General features: G+C 43.4%; 1 long non-coding RNA gene across 1 annotated transcript; it reads right to left on the bottom strand.

The window, feature by feature from the left end:
- Positions 1-18,551: 18,551 nt before the first annotated feature.
- Positions 18,552-21,607, bottom strand: LOC136169062 (uncharacterized). The gene is made up of 3 exons (XR_010663374.1): positions 21,480-21,607; positions 20,062-20,190; positions 18,552-19,869 (listed from the first exon to the last, which is right to left on the bottom strand). It is a non-coding gene; the product is annotated as an uncharacterized lncRNA (long non-coding RNA).
- Positions 21,608-21,950: the final 343 nt, after the last annotated feature.

The following is a 21,950-nucleotide window of genomic DNA, read 5'->3' as shown; positions in this document are numbered from 1 at the left end:
GTCTATGGATTGGCTCCTATTCCTCCTGCTCCCCGGAACCCTTGTGCTTCTGTGCTGGTCTTTTAGAGAGGGTGAGTCCAACAGCAGGGAGGCGGAGGGCAGGGTGATGGGGGCTGGGAGTAATGTCCAAAAAGACCTGATTGATTGGGGAGCAGGAAGAGCTACAGAGACAGCCTTTGCTGGAGCCAGGCCCCTGAGCGTCAGTGGCTGCTACTTCCCTTCCCCATCATGAAAACCGTTCCTGAAAACGCTGCTGCTCCTGCCGCCCAGTAGCTCTCCACCCTCTCACTCCAAGAATGGTGTGAGGGAAAGGGATGATAAAGAACTTCCGGGGCTGAGCAAAACCAAATCTAACTCTTGAACTGAAATGAATGAAATTGAGAGTCTGTCCGTCATGTCGGACTCTGTGACCCCATGAACTGTAGCCCACTAGGCTCCTCTGTCCATGGAATTCTCCAGGCAAGAATACTAGAGTGGGTAGCCATTTCCTTCTCCAGGAGATCTTCCTGACCCAGGGATTTAACCTGGGTCTCCTGCATTGCAGGCAATTCTTAATCATCTGGGCTACCAGGGAGTTATTTCTTATAAATGCCTCTGATAAGCAAAAGAAACTTAAGTCATCTAGGGATTTCCAGGTGGCTCAGCAATCAAGAATCTACCTGTCAATGCAGGAGACTTGGGTTAGATCCTGGATCAGGAAGATCCCCTGGAGGAGGAGATGGCAACCCATTCAGTATTCTTGCCACCTGGGAAATTCCTTGGACAGAGGAGCTTGGCGGGCTACAGTCCACGGGTTCACAAAAAATCAGACACAACCTAGCAACTGAACAAACAATAACAACCTCTTCTAACCAATCCCTGCCCTCTGAAAACCCCACGTAACAATCAATGGTTGTAATGTTAAACAATTTCCTTGTTTTCACTCTATAAATCGTCCTGTATCATCAGACCTCTGAGCTTCATATCAGTCTCAAATTTGAAAGCTTCCAGCTTATAAACGGCTCTTACACGCTTAAGAAACTCATGTATATATGTTAGTCGCTCAGTTGTGTCCAACTCTGTGACCCCATAGATTGTAGCCCCCTCTGTCCATGGAATTCTCCAGGCATGAATACTGGAGTAGGTAGCCATTCCCTTCTCCAGGTAATAAACGCGCTCTAAATTCTATTTTATTGGGGGAAAAAAAAAAGAATCAGTGGGTTTCTCTGGTAGCTCAGCTGGTAAAGAGTTCACCTGCAATGCAGGAGACCCCAGTTCGATTCCTGGGTCGGGAAGATCCACTGGAGAAGGGATAGACTACCCACTCCAGTATCCTTGGGCTTTCCTGGTGGCTCAGATGGTAAAGAATCTGCCTGCAATGTGGGCGACTGGGTTTGATCCCTGGATTGGGAAGATTCCCTGGAGAAGGGAATAGCTACCCACACCAGTATTCTGGCCTGGAGAATTCCATGGACAGAGGAGCCTGGAGGCCTATGGTCTTTGGGGTCACAAAGAGTCAGACACAACTGAGTGACTTTCAAAAAAAAAAAAATACTACTTTATTGGAAAAAAAAAAAAAAGAACAATTGACGCATCAATAGCCAGGAAAATTAGACTCATCAACTGACACCCAGTGCTCAATAAGAAAGCTCAGAAGGGAGATCCTCCTCCTTCTTCTCTCTCATTAGATCCTGGGCTGTCTCTCTCAACTAACCTCACCCAGCCCTGCTAGCAATGAAATGCCCATTTCAGGGTCACTTTCGAAGCCACGGCTGCAGGGTGAGCCTGAAAAGAAAGAAGGGAGAGCGCTTCCTGGTTACCATGTGACTCCTAAAACAGATTCCTCGGTAGATCTGGCTCTGCAGAGAGCCTCCTCAGGGAGCAAGGAGGAAGGCCTGGGAAGTCTAGTCTTCAGGCCTCGATCCTGACATCTACAGCAGCAGCCCGGCTCTCTTCCCCTTCGCTACTTGACATTCCTTTTTCTCACCCTGTGGTTCTCCCGTATTGTTCAGATCCTACCATGATGAGACTGATTTCTTGCACCTCCTGTGATGAATATATTGGCAAAAAATGCAGAAAGAATTTAGATTCCTGCCAACCCAGATATCCTGATTTAGCATGCCAGACCAAAGAAGTATACTTTCATCATTACACCGGAGGTGAGATGCAGGCAGGAGAATGGGGAGGGATGGGACTCTGACTTTCTTATAGTTTCTTACCTTACAGTGATGAGGTTTTGATGGGTGATCTCCAAATTCCTTTGCATTTCTAGTGTTCAGTTCTGAATCAGTGTTCAGTTCAGACTGAATCCCTAATAGAGTCTGTCTGTTCCAGCAACTTTGCTATAAATGTGTGTGGGCACTGGGGGCAGAAGCAAATCACCCCGGAAGGAAACTGCCCCTTTTGTGAAGGGGCTTCAAGTCCAGGGTCTACCTATGGGGAGAGGAGGAAAGGAAGGGACTGCTCACTTGGGAACATTCCGTGCCCCGTCTGATGTCTAACCTGTGACCTGGTTATTCTCCTCCCCTCTTCAGATTATATCTACCAATATTCTGTGCTGGGTTGCCCAAGAAGATGTGCAGAGTATACACGTATCACCCCTCGGGAGAAAAACGTCTTCTTCTGTTGTAATACAAGCCACTGCAATAGCTTATCAGTAAAGGATGTGGTTCCGTTCAATCCCATGGCAGAAGAGGCTTAGCCCGAGATATTCAGCTACGTTGTAGTGACCTCCCCTTGACAGCATTCTGCCCACCATTCTTTAACAAACATCAAGATCCAGAAATGCTTTCACACTTAGCCAACACCCACACTGCCTCCTGAGAGCCAAGAAGCCCGAGAGAAATCAAACGTGGACAAAAAAGAAACAGAGTGCGACTTTGAAATGCTGTCTGGGCTCAACTTAGACAACCAGGCCCACTTGTCTGGTTCTGCTGTTCTGGTTGAGGGTCAAACCCCAAGTCTAAGGTGGGGGGGGGGATGGGGAAGGCTGTACTGGGACATGGGGGCACTGAATGTATTATAATAAAAACTCTACTGAATAAAAACACTATATTCAGGGGAACTCGTGGGCTGTTTCCATAATGCACCAGATAAGAAGGAAGGGATACCGGACAAAGAACAATCTGGCAAAATTCTCGAAGTTATTTTACTTCTCAAGTGTCCAGTATCCTAAATCTCATTAGGCCCCTAACACTTGAGGCCTAGAGAGGTCCTTAAACAGGGAGAGCCTTAGAAGGAGGGCCTGGCTCTCCATGGAGAATATTCTTTGTCACTTGAGAAGAATGTGTATTCTCCTGTCGTTGGCCTCTACACTTGGTATGTGTCTGTTACATCTAACTGGTTTATGATATTGCTTAAATCCTCTAATTCCTTATTGATCTTCTGTATGTTTTGCTTATCATTACTGAAGGTGAAGTATTGAGGTAGAATGTCTATTTCTTCTTTCAACTCTGTCAAAGTTTGCAATATATATTTTGGTTTCTGTTTGGCCTATGTATAATTGTCACAGCGTCTTAATGAACTGGGCTTCCCAGGTGGTGCTAATGGTAAGAACCCACCTGCCAGTGCAGGAGACCCAAAGTGGTGTAGGTTCAATCCCTGGGTGGGGAAGATCCCCTGGAGGAAGGCATGGCAACCCGTTCCAGTATTCTTGCCTGGAGAAGCCCTTGGACCAAGGAGCCCGGCAGGCCACAGTCCATGGGGTGGCGAAGGATTGGACATGACTAAAGTGACTTAACACACACAAACACGCACACTTAATGAACTGGCCCTTTTATCAACATAAAATGTCATTCTTTATTTCTGGTAACTTAGATCATTTAGTTATTAGTATAGGTACCCTAGGTCTCTTTTGGTAACTATTTACAAGGAGTATCTTTTTTCATCCTTTGAGTTTCAACCTATTTGTGTCTTTAGATTTAAAGCAAATCTCTTGTTGTATAAGGTAAGGATGGATACTTTTTAAAAAAAATCTGTTCTGCCAATTTATGCCTCTTTATGAGAGTTTAATCCACTTATAGCTAAAGTAATTACTGACAAAGAAGGGCCAAACCTCTGCCTTTTTAATATCGGTTTTCTGAATGTCTTATAGCTTTTCGAGCCCTCATTTCCTCCATTACTATTTGCATTTGCATTTTGTAGATTTTTTTGTAATGAACAATTTTCTCTTTTAAGTTTCCTTTTGTGTATATTCTACAGATATTTTCTTTGGTTACCATAAAAACTACAGTTATCACCCTACAGTTATAATAATTCAATTTGGATTGATATGAACTTAACATCATTAACATTCAATTCAAAAGCTCTACTCAAATACAGTTTTACTCATTTATGTTAGTAAAGCTACAAATTGCATCTTTATTCATTGCATGCCCAATAACATAGATTTATAATTTTTTATGTTGATGTTTTAAATCATATAGAAAATAAAAAGCAATTTGCCTTCCCAAATGAGAATAACAAATGTTCTTTGAGAAGTTGCTAATCACCAGACACTTTTTTAAACACCGTACAAGTCCTGAATCATTTAAAACCATCACAGCTCAGTGAAGTACTTACTGGCGTTATTCTATTATAGAGATGAGAAAATGTAAGCACAGACTTTGCTTAAGTTCATAGAGCTGATATATGCTATAATCAGGATTTAAAATCCAATGTCTGAGGACAGAGTATGCATTATTATAATAATTACTCCATAATAAGGACTCCAATTCTATTCCCTGACCCATTATTCTTTATATGTATTGCATTTACAGTGTGGATAGAAAAAAGCAAAATAGATTTTATTTATTTATTTGGCTGCACCAGGTCTTAGTTGCAGCTTGTGAGATCTTTAGTCCCTGCACGTGGGAACTAGCTCCCTGGCCTAGGACTGAACCCCTGCATTAGGAGTACGGAGTCTCAACCACTGGACCACTCGAGGAGTCCTCATAATAGATTTTAAATGGGCATGCTAATCAATTATATCAGTGCTATGTAGAATTCTCCTAGGTTCATTGGCAGAATTTATCAAAGATGCTTCCAGCTCCCCTCTGCTGTGCTGGACTTCCACATTTAGATAATTGTTTAGAATAGATAACAGAGTTGCAGAGGGAGAGTCAGGGAGACTTTGTTTTTTAAATGAAGATTTAAAAAAATGAGGAAAGAAAGAAGAGAAAATGAAGAACAGAGGAAGGGAATTAAACAAATAAAGGACCCCAAGGGAAAAGACTGTGTCCTATTTATTGGTGAGGTGCTTTGTCCGTCAAACTATGCCACCTTAATCTATCTATCTGACTCACCCCTCTGACTCTCAAGTGTATGGTCAGAAACTTTGAGTCTGCTGTCTACACTTTTATTATTCTAAACAAACAAACAAACGAAGCATCGATTTAAGGACCCCACCAGATCCGCAAGTAAGACAAATTGAGACAACGAGGAAAGAACTGATTCTTAGGCCCTGACGTTTGGACTGTCTGATGTTTGAGAAAGCCACTGAACAAAGAGGGAAGGTGCTTTGACCCTGATTCTGGAAGAGATGTATAGAGTCTTGCTTAAAGGAGGGAAAGGAGACCGGGTGAGATATGACCTTACTGCTACAGTTATTGTCCTAAATGTTGTGGGAGAAGTGGGATTGCTGGCTCATACGAAAGTTCCACTTTTAATGTTTTGAGAAAACTTCATCTAGTTTCCCATCGGGGCTGTACCAGTTTCCATTCCCATCAGCATGTTCCAGGGTTCCTTTTCTTCACCTCCTCACCGAACTCTTGTTATCTCTTATTTATTTATTTTTATTTTTAAAATATATTTATTCATTGGCTGTGCTGGGTCTTCATCTCTGTGCGGACTTCTCTCTAGTTGTGGCAAGCAGGGGCTACTCTCTATTTGTGGTGTTAGGACTTCTCACTGCTGTGGCTTCTCTTGCTGTGGAGTACAGGCTACAGGGTGTGCAAACTTCTCTAAACTAAAGAGACAGATACCTGCTCTCCACGCACCTAATGTAGAAGAGGAGGATAGAGGTAGAATAACTGCAATAAACACTTTCATTCGAAAGGAGATAATGTGAGACTTCTCTGGTGGTTCAGTGGTGAAGACCTCATCCTCCAATGTGAAGGGATGCTGGTTTTATCCCTGATTGGGGAACTAAGATCCTACATGCCTTGCAGCCAAAAAACCAAAACCAACCAAACAAACAAACAGTATTGTAACAAACTGAATCCAGACATTTAAAATGGTCCACATCAGAAAAATCCTAAAAGGGGGGAGTGGGGAAAGGAGATCATTTGAGACACAGTCACGGGTCCATGACAATTCTGAGGTCCAACCTTTCACAGGTAGTCAGTCCTGCAACTGAGGATGGTTCCCTGTGGGCCTTAGCTCCGCCCTCTGCCCTCTGAGTTTTTAGTTCCTTCCTCTGAATCACTCTTCCTTCTCCAAAAGAAATGGCCCACGTTCCCAGAGGTCTCAGTCTGCTTCCTGTCCCTAGAAAACTGGGACTCATAAAGACGCTTCATTTTTACTGTCTGTGTGTCTGTTAGCCTATGCTGATACAAGTTCTCTTTTAATATTTATTTTATTTATTAGTGCTTACTTGGCTGCACCAGGTCTACCTTGTGGCACTCATACTCTTAGTTGTGGCATGTGGGATCTAGTTCCCCAACCAGGAATCAAACCCAGTCCCCCGGCGCTGGGAATGTGGAGTCTTAGCCACTGGACCACCAGGGAAGTTTCTGATGTACCTGAAATCTCTGAGCTGATGTAGATGCTCTCAGCAGCAGCCGTCTGAGACCTTCTCACAGCCTCACTTCACTCACTGTCCAGTGGCTGCAGAGGGCTCTTAGAGCCCAGGAAGGGGTTAATTTTTCAGACCGGTGGTGAAGGAAACTGTGCTTGTAGGATACAAGGTGTGGGTGGTGTGTAGTGTAGGCTGTTAGATTTCGCTTAAGTAAGTTATCTGCACAGAATGTGTCAGAAGAGCTGGAAAAAACACAGAAAACACTGCTGGCCTCTCCACGAGAACATCCTGAGAATGTTTTTGATCAACACTGCTGTAAAAAATCTCTCACGTGATGAATACACATAATTATGCATTTGTCCAAACCCACAGAATGTGTAGCACCAAGAGTGAACTGTATTATAAACTATGGTCTTTGGGTAACTATCATATCTTAACATAGCTTACTGATTGTAACCAATGTACCACTCTGGTAGGGAATATTAATGGGGGGTAGACTGTGCATTTTGGTGGTAGGGGGTATAATGGAAACCTCTATACCTCCATCAACTTTGCTATGAATCTAAAACTGTTTTTAATAAGAGTCTTAATTAAAACATTAAAATATCTTTCCTGCATATCATACAACATTGTTAACTCTAATTGCCATGTTGTGTGTTACACCCCTAGTACTTGTTTAATTTATAACTGGAAGTCTGTATCTTTGGACCAACTTCATCCAACTCCCCTACCCTCACCCACCACCTCTGGTGACCACAAATCCGATCTCTTTTTCTGTGAGTTTGTTTATTTTGATTTCACAAATAAATAAGATCACATGGCATTTGTCTTTCTCTGTCTTACTTATTTCATGTAACATAATGCCCTAAATATCCATCCATGTTGTCACAACAGATTGGCAGGATTACCTAATTTTTTTTTAATGGCTCAATAATGTTCCAGTGTGTGGGGATTTCCCTGATAGTCCAGTGGCTAAGACTCCAAGCTCTCAATGAAGGGGGCTCAGTTTCAATCCCTGCTCAGAGAACTAGATCCTGCATGCAGCAACTAAGAACCAGCACAGTCAAACAAATAGCATATAGAGAAATATTTTTTTAAATATTCCCGTGTGTGTGTGTGTATACACTGAGGTTATTTCCATGGTTTATTCTTGAGATTGTCTTAAATGAGGTGTGGGACCTTAAGCTTTAGAGACAGGAGAATCCAACTTTCTTCCCCGTACTCAAATCAGTTTCTTATATGGCATGGTGTCTGAATACTAAGAAAATTTCTTTGAGAAGAGGGAGTGAGGGGCTAAGTCCTAGGTGTGGGGTGATCGGGCACTTAATATTGAAGTCTTGCATCAGTGGAGAAGGCAATGGCAACCCATTCCAGTACTCTTGCCTGGGAAATCCCATGGACGGAGGAGCCTGGTAGGCTACAGTCCATGGGGTTGCAAAGAGTCGGACATGATTGAGTGACTTTACTTTCACTTTTTACTTTCATGCACTGGAGAAGGAAATGGCAACCCACTCCAGTGTTCTTGCCTGGAGAATCCCAGGGACAGGATGACTCTATGGGGTCGCCCAGAGTCTGACATGACTGAAGCGACTTAGCAGCAGCAGCAGCTTGCATCATCAGGGATAGACCTGAGACCTGCCGCTGTACACCGATCCTGGGTTCAGTCTCCGGCTCTCCTAAGATCCCAAGCCTACCTTCATGTCTTCAAATTTCCCTGTTGTTAATCACACAATATTCTAACAGTCTAAAACTCCTCCAATACATCGAAATATCCTAGAGATAAAGAAACTCTTTATTGCTCACCAGTTTTCATCCAGTGTTTAGCCCAGTAGGTTTCCAGAAAGTGCTTGTTATACAAATGGTTTTGAAGAAGAGGCCAGTCTATTCCACCAGCAAAGACAGCTCTTTCTTACAGGAGAGTTATCTTGGATATTGGGTCTTCCATGAGATGTGACTTCTCAAGACCTAAAGCCGAACTCCTTTTATGGAGCATGTAGGCTTTTTAGGGGCTTCCCAGGTGGCTCAGTGGTAAATAAACTGCCTGCTAATGCAGAAGACATGGGTTCGATCCCTGGGTCAGGAAGATCCCTTTGGAAGAGGAAATGGCAACCCATTCCTGTATTCTTGTCTGGGGCAATCTCATGGATGGAGGAGCCTGGCAGGCTACCGTCCATGAGGTCACAAAACAGTCAGACATGACTGAAGCAATTAAACAACAACAAGCCTTTGGAGAATATTCTTTCTCTACATCCAATCCTAAGGGAGAGTGGACGTTTGCTGTCTACAGTCGTTTTCTCTGGCCGATGGTCTGGCTCGCATTGTGACCCCTGTGGATCTGATTTTCTATTGCACGGTGGATAAGATGATCAGCCATGAGAAAAACTGTTCCAATTATGAAACAAGTTCTGGTTTTTTCAGTATGCTGAGCATACACTCGGCCGCTTTGATTTCTGCAATAACCACACTAACTCATTCAGGATGAGGTTTCCAATTAAACTGCCCCTTCATGGAGTCTTATCCATGTTCACTCCCTTCAGAATGATCATTTCCCCTGAATGAGGAGTTTCTAAAAAGATAAGTTTACTGCTTGTTCAGTCAGTCTTTTTTTTTTTTTTGGCTGGTGTTTCTTTCTATTAAACATATATAGAGCTGATTCAGGCTTTTAGTCCATTCTTATGAATCAGAAGGGAGAACGTTTGCACAGATGGGGTGGGCAGATATATCACAAACTGAAGACAAGGAGGAGGGCAACTGACCACGGTAAGAGTCACATTTTTTTTAACAAACAGACATTTCTTTTCTCCTTTCTTTTTACCTTCCTCCTTTTTTTTAGCTCTTACACTCTCTCTTCTTCAACCTCTCCATCACCAAGGCTCTTTATTTTTTTTAAGGCTCTTTATTTTTAAGTTTTGAATATTTATTTCACTTTAGAATCCACAACCACGTTACACAATTGGAAATCAGGATGGATTGACTGTGCTGGAAATCTTAGAAGAGAGTTATACAGGAAAGGAGTGTTCTGATAAACATCCATTTAATGCACATCATGTTACCTTCACTGGGTCTGTGGTCAACACAGTTAGGAGCATGTTGATGTGGGATATGATAATGGTTGCACAGTTCTGTGGATATACCAAAACCCACTGAATTGTAAGTTTTTAAACTAGTGAACTGTATGGCACGCAAGGTTTATCTCAATCAAACCAATAGGCAAAATGGGTTTCACTGTGGTTGAATGCTCTCTTCCTTTCCCAAAGTCTGTAACATCTTCATTCATGCATCTGTACCCTCATCTTCCTTCTGCATCACAGTGTGGAGCCCCATGCTGGGGTCACAGCGCAGTATATCAAGAATTAGCCAAGCTCCATGGCAGCTATTGTCATGATCCATCCTGTTCGTCATGAGCTATGGCATCCTGATTTTCATAAACCATCCTGTCCCTAACCAGCCAACTTCCATCTCCATATTAAGTAACATGTGTGCCATGTAGAATCCTGACCAATGACCCAATGCAAACCCTTGCCACAGGAACTTGCCTTGTCCTGAGGCTATAAAAATCGACCGCAAGCCCATGAAAGCATCCGTCTCCCTTGAGCCAGCCTGCTGTTCTAACTGAGCTGGTCTCCCACTCCGTTCTCCCTTCCGTCGGCTCTCCCTCGCCTTCGGGAAGTCAGCCCACTGTCTTTGCAGCACCCCTCACTACCTTAGTCTTTTGCTCTCAATAAACTCTCTTCTAAAAAACTCTGTGTCTGTAAATTCTTTTCCATCCCGCGCCTGGACTGCCTCAACAAAAAGTACTTACTAAAACAGAAGCAGCCCTATGCAGGCTTTTTGCAGGGTGGGGTGTGCAGGGAACAAGCATACGTTGTGTGGGCAACGCGGCCACAGAAAGACCAGAGAACAGACTTCCCCAAGGTCAATGTACCCACCAGATACAGTGATACAAGGGAAATCTGAATAAATAAATATGAATCCTGAAGAGAAGAAAAGAGATAAGCCCGAGTTATAAGGATGGAGAAGGTATGACCAAGTGACCCCCATCTCGCACTATTATATTGCAGATAGCTTTGGGAGGGAATCCCTTAACCTGCAGCAGGTTTTCAAGAGCAGTCCCTGAATAAACTCCTCATCATGGCAGCAAGTTGAACCCGGAGTCTCAGTCCATGTCAGAACATTCCCTGTGAAAGAAAAAAGCAGAACAAACTGTTCCCAAAAGTCAAGTCTGCAGGAAGCCATACTGCTTTAAGGAAAGAGAGATTTATAGAACAGACAGGCTCCAGAATGGAGCATGCCTCTCAAAAGTCCAATCTGAGGTTCTTCCCCCAGGATTCGCTAGTACGGTGCTAGCAGTAGACAACCAGCATGCTGATGCAAACCAGGAGACACGGGTTTGATCCCTGGGTTGGGAAGATCCCCTGGAGAAGGAAATGGCAACCCACTCTAGTATTCTTGCCTGGAGAATTCCACGGACAGAGGAGCCTGGCAGGCTACAGTCCATAGGACTGAAACGACTTAGCTCGAGGGAACTAGCACCATCAGGGGGTGCTGTGGTTCCAGTTGTCGACTGCATACAGCAGCTTCTCCCTCTAAGCCAGGAAGCAGGAAGCACTTGCTGAAAACCTGCTGAGTTCCAGGCTCAATGAAAAGTGCCAGAGGTGGCGTGGTGAGCAACACCAGGAGAATATTTTTAAAATATTTTTTTTTAATTGTATTTGGCTTCATTGGGTCTTAGTTGTAGCGTAAGTGAAAGTCACTCAGTCACGTCTGACTGCGACCCCATGGACTATACAGTCTATGGGATTCTCCTGGCCAGAATACTGGAGTGGGTAGTCTATCCCTTCTCCAGGGGATCTTCCCGACCCAGGGATTGAACCAGGGTCTCCTGCATTGCCGGCGGATTCTTTACCAGCTGAGCTAACAGGGACGCCTACAGGGTCCTGTAGTTGCACCATACAGGATCTTAGTTCTCCTGATGAGGGATCAAACCCACATCCCCTGCATTGCAACGTGGATTCTTAACCACTGGACCATCATGGAAGCCCCTCAAAGTTAACTAAAAGTTTTATGGACAGCACGCTAATTGCCTAGCTTACTGGGGCAAGGTAGGCCTGTCGTTCTTGATGCATGATGCAGGGAGATTAAATCAGGTGTTCTGTGACAACCTAGAGGGGTAGGATGGATGGTAGGAGGGAGGGAGGTTCAAGAGGGATCGGACATATGTACACTTATGGCTGATTCATGTTGATATACGGCAGAAACCAACACAATATTCTAAAACAATTATCTTCCAATTTAAAAAAAATTTTAATGTCAGAAATGCTCCCTCTTCTAAGCAACTCTCCACTTAGCCAGAGAGAAAAAAAGATTTATAGAGAAAGCAAAGTAAGTTCATTACAGCAGCAGGCTGTGTATACCAGAGACTTTAGCACAAACAGGGGGATGCAAGGGAGGTTATCTCAGGGTAGTGGGGATAAGCTAGATCTCAAAGACGGCCAAATTAAAGAGTAGAAAGTGGTATTTTCAGAGGAGGTGAATTTCCCTGGATATAGCAGACAGCTGGAGGTTATACCAGCGGGTTTATGAAATGACCCTTGGATGTCCCCATAGCAGTCCTCATCTTTTAATCAATTTTGTTGCTGGTGCCACGGGTTTCTGAGATCAAGATTTCTGATTTTTCCTCCCAGCACCTCTCAGATGCACTGTGGGGCTTGAGGGCTTGTCCCCATATCAGCCCTTTCTCGCTTAGCTGGGAGAATTGGGATTCAATGACTCCCAGAGTGGGCCAGGGGCTAGGTAAGAAATTTCATACATCAGTGCTACTCTAGCTAATATGTCTGGGATGTGCTGGCATGCTCTTCTGTATTTATCCGTGTCTATTTCCTAATCATGAGCCCATAGAGTCCTTCCTGTCAACCTCCTGAAGCCCTCTGTTTTCTGTGCAGTTACCCATGAAGCCTGTACTGAAACATACCACCCACACCTAATGCCACTGAGCACTCTGCCTCCCTCCTGATGAGCTGCTCCGGAAGATGCCCACCTTCCCTGGGCAATGAAAGCCCTTTGTGGGTACAGGACTGTGACAGAGAATTTCATCTGAGAACAGTAAGTCAGATGTAACCTTCAAACAGCAAAGAAGACCAGAGTGGAAAGTCCATGGCCTAGGTACAGTTTCTCCAAGAAATACGGGATATAGAGAGTTCTCTGGCGGTCCGGTGGCGAAGACTCCGGGCTCCCAATGTAGGAGATCCAGGTTTGATCCCTGGTCAGGGTACTAGATCGCACATGCCCCAACTAAAGATCCTACATACCTCAAAGAAGGTTGAAGATTGCACATGCTGTAACTAAGACCTGGTGCAGTCAAATTAAATAATTAAATTTTTAAAAAGAAATAAATATGGGATACAGAACAGACATTTGATGAAACAGCAGAACTTTCTTGCTCTCCAAGGCCAAGGAATAAACGAAAAGCTGTCAAGCATCACTAAGATCTACTGAGATAACACAACAGCAGCACTAGGCGCTTGCAATGGCAAAATAGCCACACACACAGCACATCAACTCACAGGGCGTGGAGGAGGAGAATGAACCTGAGACTCGCTGCCACGAGGACCTCCGTCTAAATCCTCGCCTCTGCCTCATCAGAGCGTTCATGCTGATCTTCACTGTGAGATTTTTAATTGAAAATAATTTTTTGTTTATTAAAGAAGAACTGCAGTGTATTGTCAAAAAATAGATCACAAATGGACATCTATGTGCAAAAAAAAAAAAAGTCTCGACACAGACTTCACACCTTTCACAAATTTTGCTCAAACTGGATCACAGACATAAAGGGAAATTGCAAAGCTATAAAACTATTACAGAAGAACATAGAAAAAATCTAGATAACCTTGGGTTTGGTGATAACAAAGATGTAACACCAAATCTACAACCCATGAAAGGAAGAAATGATAAGCTGAAATTCCTTAAAGTGAAAATTTTTTGTGCTGCAAAAGAGACTATCAAGTGAATGAGAAGACAAGCTATAGATTGGGAGAAAATGTTTGCAAAAGACACGCTGATGAAGGAATGTTATCCAAAACATACTATGAATTTTTAAAAAGTTAACAACAGGACTCAACATTCTATAATAACCTAAATGGGAAAGAAGTTGAAAAAGAATAGATATATGTATATGTACAACTGAATCACTTTGCTTTACATCTGACACTAACATAGCATTGTAAAATCATCTATTCTCTAATATAAAATAAAAATTAAAAAACAAAAAAAAAATCTTTCAACAAGAAAACAAACAACCCAATTGAAAAATGCAGCCAAGACCTTAAAAAGATCTCACCATAGAAGACTTACAGGAGGCAAATAAGTACATGAAAAGATGTTCCCATCATACATCATTAGGGAAATTCAAATAAAAACAACAGTGACATACCACTATACATCTATCAGAAGGGACAATACCAAGAACACTGACAACCTGAAATGCTGGCAAGAATGTAGAGCAATAGTAAGTCTCATCTATTGCTGCTTGGAATCCAAAATGGTACAGCCATTTTGGAAGATGGTTTGGCAACTTCTTACAAAAATATATATACTCTTACCATATGATTCAGCAATCACACTCCTTCATATTTACCCAACTGCACTGAAAATTTACAACGATAACTAGAGACTGGCTAAAACAACTTTATAGGAGCTCTGATAAACAAAAATATACAGCAACCAAGTGAGTTCTTGTTGTCTAGTCCCTAAGTTGTGTCTGACTCTGACTGATCCCGTGGACTGTAGTCTGCTAGGCTCCTCTGTCCATTATATTTCCCAGGCAAGAAGAGTTACCATGTCCTTCTCCAGGGGATCTTCTCGACCCAGGAATTGAACCCACATCTTCTGCCCTGTAGGCAGATTCTTTATCACTTAGCCACCAGGGAAGCCCTGTGTATGTGTATAAACTTATGAAAGAGCCAATAAGATACACATTATACATTAAATTATCACAATGTTTCTCTCTAGTGACATGTTTGGGTGGTTTTTTCCAACCACTTTTAATTCTGCAATATTTTTCAATTTACAGGAAAAGTTTATCACAACTAATGAGAAAATGTTGATTTAGCTCCAAACTGTATGCTGCATTCAGATTTCATTAGGTTCCTGCCTAGTTTCTGCTCTCTCTTCCCGGATTTCACATTTCATTTTCTCATCAAGTCTCCTTCCCTCCCCTGGGTGTGGCTGTTTCTCAGACTTTCCCTGTTTTTTTAAATAACATTCAATCTTTCTGAGGAGTTTGGAACCTTAGTATGGGTTTTTGTGATGCTTTATTAGACCTGGGTTATGTGTAGATAATACCAACCTGTCTTATCATGGATGACATTAACCTTGATCACCTACTGAGTAATTATTTGCCAGATTATTTCTTGTAAGTGTCCTCCCCCACCCCTTCCTGTTTTTGTTCTTTGCTCTTGAGCAAGTTGATAAGTGTAGCCCTCTTGCAGAAGTATTTTATTTTCTGTGATTATTTGTTTATTCCAAATTTTCTACAATACCTACAGAATCTCCATCAATCATTAGTGAAGCGTGAAGGATAACAAAAAGCAGGAGTTTGGGGGGAATTGTTTTATCTTCATTTTTACTGAAAGGGTAAAAGTGCATCTTTTAAATTTCTCTATTTGCTTTTCAAATTTTCAGTTATGGTAAAACACATAAATAAAATGTATCACCTTAACCATTCCAAAGAGTAGAGTTCAGTAATGTTAAGTATATTCACACTGTTGTGAAACTGACTTTCAGAACTTTTCCATCTTGCAAAACTGGATCTCTGTATCCTTTCAGTAATAACTCTCCATCTCCCACCTCCCAGGCCCCTGGCGGCCACATTCCACTTCTTCCAACAGGTATACAGGAGAGCTATGGCTCATTCAGTTCCAGATCACCACAGTGAAACAACTATTGCAATAAACTGAAGCATGGTAATCGAGGTATGCCTGCATATGCATTTGTCTTGTTGAGAAACCTCACATAAGTGGAATCATACAGTATTTGTCACATGATGGAGACTGGCTTCTTTTACTTAGAACAATGTCCTCAAGGTTCATCCATGTGAAACCATGTGTCAAAATTTTCTTCCTTTTTAAGACTAAGTGGTGTTCCTTCATGGCATCACCGACTCGATGGACATGAGTTTGAACAAGCTCCAGTAGTTGGTGATAGACATGACTGAGCAACTGAACTAACTAAATGATACTCCTTCGTATATATTCAGTTCGATTCAGTCCCTCAGTTGTGTCCAACTCTTTGTGACCCCATGGACTGCAGCACGCCAGGCTTTCCTGTCCATCACCATCTCCCAAAGCTTGCTCAAACTCATGTCCATCAAGTTGGTGATGCATCCAACCACCTCATACTCTATTGTCCCCTTCTCCTCCCACCTTCAATCTTTCCCAGCACCAGGGTCTTTTCCAATGAGTCAGTTCCTCACATCAGGTGGCCAAAGTATTGGAGTTTCAGTTTCAGCATCAGTCCTTCCAATGAATATTCAAGATTGATTTCCTTTAGGGTGGGCTAGTTTGATCTCCTTGCTGTCCAAGGGACTCTCAAGAGTATTCTCCAATACCACAGTTCGAAAGCTTTTTTTATAGCCCAACTCTCACATTCATACATGACTCCTGGAAAAACCATAGTTTTCACTATGTGGATCTTTGTTGGCAAAGTAATGTCTCTGCTTTTTAATATGCTGTCTAGGTTGGTCATAACTTTTCTTCCAAGGAGCAAGTATCTTGTAATTGCATGACTGCAGTCACCATCTGCAGTGATTTTGGAGCCCAAGAAAATGAAGTCTCTCATTGTTTCCATTGTTTCTTCATCTATTTGTATGGAGTGACGGGACTGGGTGCCATGATCTCAGTTTTTTGAATGTTGAGCTTTAAGCCAACTTTTTCACTCTCCTCTTTCACTTTCATCAAGAGGCTCTTTAGTTCTTCTTCACTTTCTGCCATAAGGGTGGTATCATCTGGTATCTGAGGTTATTGATATTTCTCCTGGCAATCTTGATTCCAGCTTGTGCTTCATCCAGCCTGGCATTTCACATGATGCATATAAGTTAAATAAGCAGGGTGACAATACATAGCCTTGACATACTCCTTTCCCAATTTGGAACCAGTCTGTTGTTACATGTCCAGTTCTAACTGTGGTTCCTTGACCTGCATACAGATATCTCAGGAGGCAGGTAAAGTGGTCTGGTATTCCCATCTCTTAAAGAATTTTCCAGTTTGTTGTGATCTACATAGTCAAAGGCTTTGGTGTAATCAATAAAGCACAAGAAGTTGGTTTTCTGGAATTCTCTTGCTTTTTCTATGATTCAACAGATATCAGCAATTTGATCTCTGGCTCCTCTGCCCTTTCTAAATTCAGCCTGAACATCTGGAATTTCTCGGTTCACATACTATTGAAACCTGGATTGGAGAATTTTGAACATGACTTTGCTAGCATGTGAGATGAGTGCAATTGTGGGGTAGTTTGAACTTTCTTTGGCATTGCCATTCTTTGGGGTTGGAATACTACATTTTGGAGAAGGCAATGGCACCCCACGCCAGTACTCTTGCCTGGAAACTTCCATGGATGGAGGAGCCTGGTAGGCTGCAGTCCATGGGGTCACTAAGAGTCGGACACGACTGAGTGACTTCACTTTCACTTTTAAGTTTCATGCATTGGAGAAGGAAATGGCAACCCACTCCAGTGTTCTTGCCTGGAGAATCCTAGGGATGGGGTAGCCTGGTGGGCTGCCATCTATGGGGTCGCACAGAGTCAGGCATGACTGAAGCGACTTAGCAGCAGCAGCAACAGCAGCATACCACATTTTATTTACCCATTTACAGTATTTGTTGGTGAACACCTGAGTAGCTTCCACCGTTAGCTAGTATAAGTAATGCTGCTATAAACATAAGTGTGCAAATATTTCTTCAAGACCCTGCTTTCAACTCTTTTGGTTATATACCCGGAACTGAAATTGCTGGTAACAAGGATACACTAATAACAATAATACGGGAAATTCTATTTTTACTGTTTTGAGCAATCATTATGCCATCTTCTATAATGGTTGCACCATTTTACATTTCCACTAACTGTGCACAAGCTTTCCCATATCGCTACATTTTTACCAACACTTTTGCTTTCTGGTTTTTTGATGTTATCCATCCTATTAGGTGATAAGTGATAAAAGGCAATCTTTAAAATAATTAGAAGCCCTCACTGATCCTGTTCCATCACCATGACCCATCCATAGTTCTTTCTGGTGGAAACGAATATAAGTACCCCTAGCTTAATATAGGTTGGAATATTTGAGTTGGCTTTTATTGCCATTGGTCTTGATGGAGCTGTTGCTCACACTTTCGCATTTAAAAGCAAGGTTTTAGCTTAAGCCATACTCCTCAGTGGCTCATCCAATTTGTCTTCTTTTCCACCTCCTATTTCAGCTCAAATATTTTTTAAAAAATATTTAAACTTGATATTCTGAAAGAAAAGTAGGTTTTTAGATTTTTCTTATGACTTTGAAATGTTTCAACTAAATAAAAGCCGTGGGACTTCCCTGGTGGTCCAGTGGCTAAGACTCTGTGCTCCAAATGCAAACTGCCCAGGTTCAATCCCTACCAGGGAACTAAGATTCCCACATGCCACAGCTAGAGATCCGCACATTGCAACTAAGACCCAGTGCAGCTAAATAAATAATAAAAATAAAACAAATATTTTAAAAATGAATGAAAGTCATGAAGTGGTTTAATTTATTCTTATTTGCTTTTTCAAGAGAAATATAGCATGTCCAATTTAATTTGCTTTAAATTGTGAATGGAAATAATCAAAATAAGCAGTAAAAACACAAATAATGATCTCCATTCCCCTATGGCAAAGGAAAAGAGAAAAAATGTTAACAACAAGAGAAGGAAAGAAAAAGAAAAAAAAAAAAGGAGATAGACAAAAAGAGCAGAAAATGTTATATATATATATATATATATATATATATATATATATACAGAAAAGGAGAAGATGTATAAACATACATTGCTACAGTTATAACAAGAGGATTTTTACATTAAGCAAATGTAAGCACCAAGAAATAAACATTAAGAAGAAAAAAACTTTTCTTTGATTAAATTCATTAAGGTTGCTCTTCCTATAAAAGATGCTATTCCGCATTCTCAGTTCTTCCCAAACTCCTTGGAAGGGCTGCCCACCCTCACTGCGTCCTCCTGTCCTGGTCCATTCATGCCTCAACCTGCTGTGAGGTGGCCTCTGTTCCACTTCTCCACGGAACCCGCTCTGCCAATAACATGCACGTTGTCATGGAAACAGTGAATCCTTCTCTTCTGTCCGGCTTCCCCACCTACTTCCAGGACCACACCCAGGACCCTTTTTGGAGAGTGACCCTCACCCACTTTTTCTCTGGGTAGCCTCTAGCGTCAATGACTTGTCCACCCCCTTTCCCACCTCACTCCCTAGAGAAACTCTGTAAGCCTCATCACCAAAGCTGTCAATAGATTGAGTATGTGTGTAGCATCTAAATCTGATGATCCTACTTTTTCTTCTTTGGACCTCGGTACTTGATATCCTCTTGGACTTTGAGGCCTCTCTGTCCATCTGCCAGGTGGACACATTTTCCTGAGCTTTCCACTGACCCCACAAACTCCTGATGTGGAAAATGGGACCCATCCCCTTTCTGGGCATACTGCAGTCACTTCTGAGCAGGTGGGATCAGAAACCAGGTGGCCAGAGGAGCAGAGTAACTGTGAGGGATGAGGGTGGGATGGTGATTTACAGATGTGAAGGAAGCCAGAGATGAACCAAGGGGGAGCTGAGCCGAGAGCACTTGGTGTTGGGGGGAAGGAGCTGGTGGCCAGGAGGGAAGTGAAGAGGGAAACTTGGAGGAGAGGAGGACACCGAATGCTCTGCAGGAGGGAATGTGGAAGGATCCAGGACAAGAGATGCGGGGAAGAGAAGGGTGAGGGGACACCACCTCCGACAGGGAATGAGCAGTTAGTGACCTGATCATTCTTTTCTTTCTCCGATATATTTATTACAGAAATCTTGACCTTTGCAGCAAAATGTTAAAATCTTCAGGTCCCTAAAATAGAAACTTGAAGACATACAGAAGTCATAACAGTCCAGTTGCGTGTGATTGTAGATCCATCGACCTGGAAGAGAAGGACAGTGATTCTCAGGACCATAGAAACATACCCGGAACCTCCCCCGGACACACCCAGTCCGGCCTCCAGACTAGGGACATGTCCACCTCCCAGGGAGGGCCCCCTCAGACTACAGCCCCTCCTCAGGGCCAGGAGTGAGGCACCAGCTGGAGCCAGAAGAACCTGGCTTCGTAGCATTACCTTTCTCTGAGAAAAAGAAGAAATCTCTGGTTCTGCATCCGGGACCTTGTTCCATGGTGCAATTGCCTTTGCCCTGCAAACACTGACCTTTCTTAAAATTTTGGCAGACCATACATAATGTATCTGGAGCTATAGAAAATAGAACCGAAGATTGATTACAGAGTTGAATGGGCTGATATTAAGCTGGGCTAGAACACTGGTAGGGTCAAGGGGTTGAGGGAAAAGCACGATCCTAAATATTTCCTTCCAATATACTCTTAAAGCTTGGGAACACTTGCATCATATTATGACCGTGAATTCTGTAAGGACAGGTGGTTTTTACACAGGGATTTTTTTTTTTTTTTAATTATTTACTTGACTGCACTGGGTCTTAGTTGTGTCATGTAGGATCCAGTTTCCTGACCAGGGATGGAACACAGGCCTCCTGCATTGGGAGCACAGAGTCTTCATCACTGGACCACCAGGGGAGTCCCTATACAGGGATTTTTGGCTGTGTTAAAAATAATATGAAAGCTGTCCCCTTAGCTATGATGCTATTATGAAGAACACAATGAGAGCGTCTACATACAGACACCCGAGGCCAGGCTCTTGTAGGACATATGGACCGTGCTGGCCCCAAGGTAGGACTGCAGTCTCACAAAACTTCCCACCATACCTCCCTTCCCACAAGGAATCTGATGCCTAAACATATCTAAGTGACAATGGAAATATTGGCTTTTGTAACAGAAACATTGGTTCAAGATGACCTTTCAGCAACGTGTTCCTGTTGCATCACTGCCCCTTGGCTGTGTCTTTATGGAAAGTCTGGAGCAACCATCGACTCTGCCTCATAGGGCCAGCCCAGCAAAGTACACATCGTCCCCCCTTGAGAAGGGGCCTCAGCCCCAGTCTGCCCCCAAGGAGGGACCTCGGAAAGGAACCTGAACTCTTTCCCTGGGAGCAGTCCGAGTGGGGACAGCAGAAAAAGCCCTTGGATCCTTGCCGCTCAAACCATCCCACAACCTCGTCCTTGACTTTGTCTCCTCCCGAGCCGGTCGGGTCACCAGGCGGGCACCGCTGCCAGGCCCACCTCCACGTCCTCAGCCCCGGGCCAGCTTCCACAGGTACTCACCCACTCCTTGGAAGAACACGAAAGGGAAGACCCCCAGCAGCAGAAGCAGCAGTAGGAACTTGTCCATCTTGGTCTGGGGGTGCAGGGGGTGGAAAGGTGCAGAGGCGGCTGGAGCAGGGGAGCAGAGTGCCCGGGGAGGGTGAGGACAGACCGCGTGTGTGTGCAGATGAGAGAAGGCCGGGCGCTCTGGACAGAGCCGCCCTTGGGCTGTGGGCAGGAGCTTCCTTTTACACACCTGCCAGGGTGTGTTCCACAGCCAAGTGGGCCCAGGAAATGTTCCCACGGACCAGCCCCCTTGGACACTTACAAGGATGTCATCCAGTGGGCCTGGAAGCTTGTGGTGGTTCTAGACACCCCCTGTCTGGCTGTTGCCCAGGGAAGCTTCCTGTGCTGGGAAAGAGATGGTGCCTGAAGTTGGGCGTGCTACAGTCCATGGGGTTGCAAAGAGTCCGACACGACTGAGCGACTGAACTGAACTGAACTGATCTCAAAGTCGATGGACCATATAATTTATTCTCTAGAGCGAAGCATTGACCTGAGAATTTGAACAGATCATTTTCTGCTTTCCACTAGCTTTTCCTAGCTTCCCCAGTGATACATGCTAAGTCATTTCAGTTGTGTTCGATTCTGTGACCCTATAGACTGTAGCCTGCCAGACTCCTGTGTCCATGGGATTCTCCAGGCAAGAATACTGGAGTGGGTTGCTATGCCCTCCTCCAGGGGATTTTCTGGACCCAGGGATCAAACTCATGTTTCCTGCGGCTCCTGAACTGCAGAC

The sequence above is a fragment of the Muntiacus reevesi genome, chromosome 5, assembly GCF_963930625.1.
Source record: "Muntiacus reevesi chromosome 5, mMunRee1.1, whole genome shotgun sequence".
NCBI classification, from domain to species: Eukaryota; Metazoa; Chordata; class Mammalia; order Artiodactyla; family Cervidae; genus Muntiacus; species Muntiacus reevesi.
This window is presented reverse-complemented; position numbering and strand designations above follow the sequence as displayed.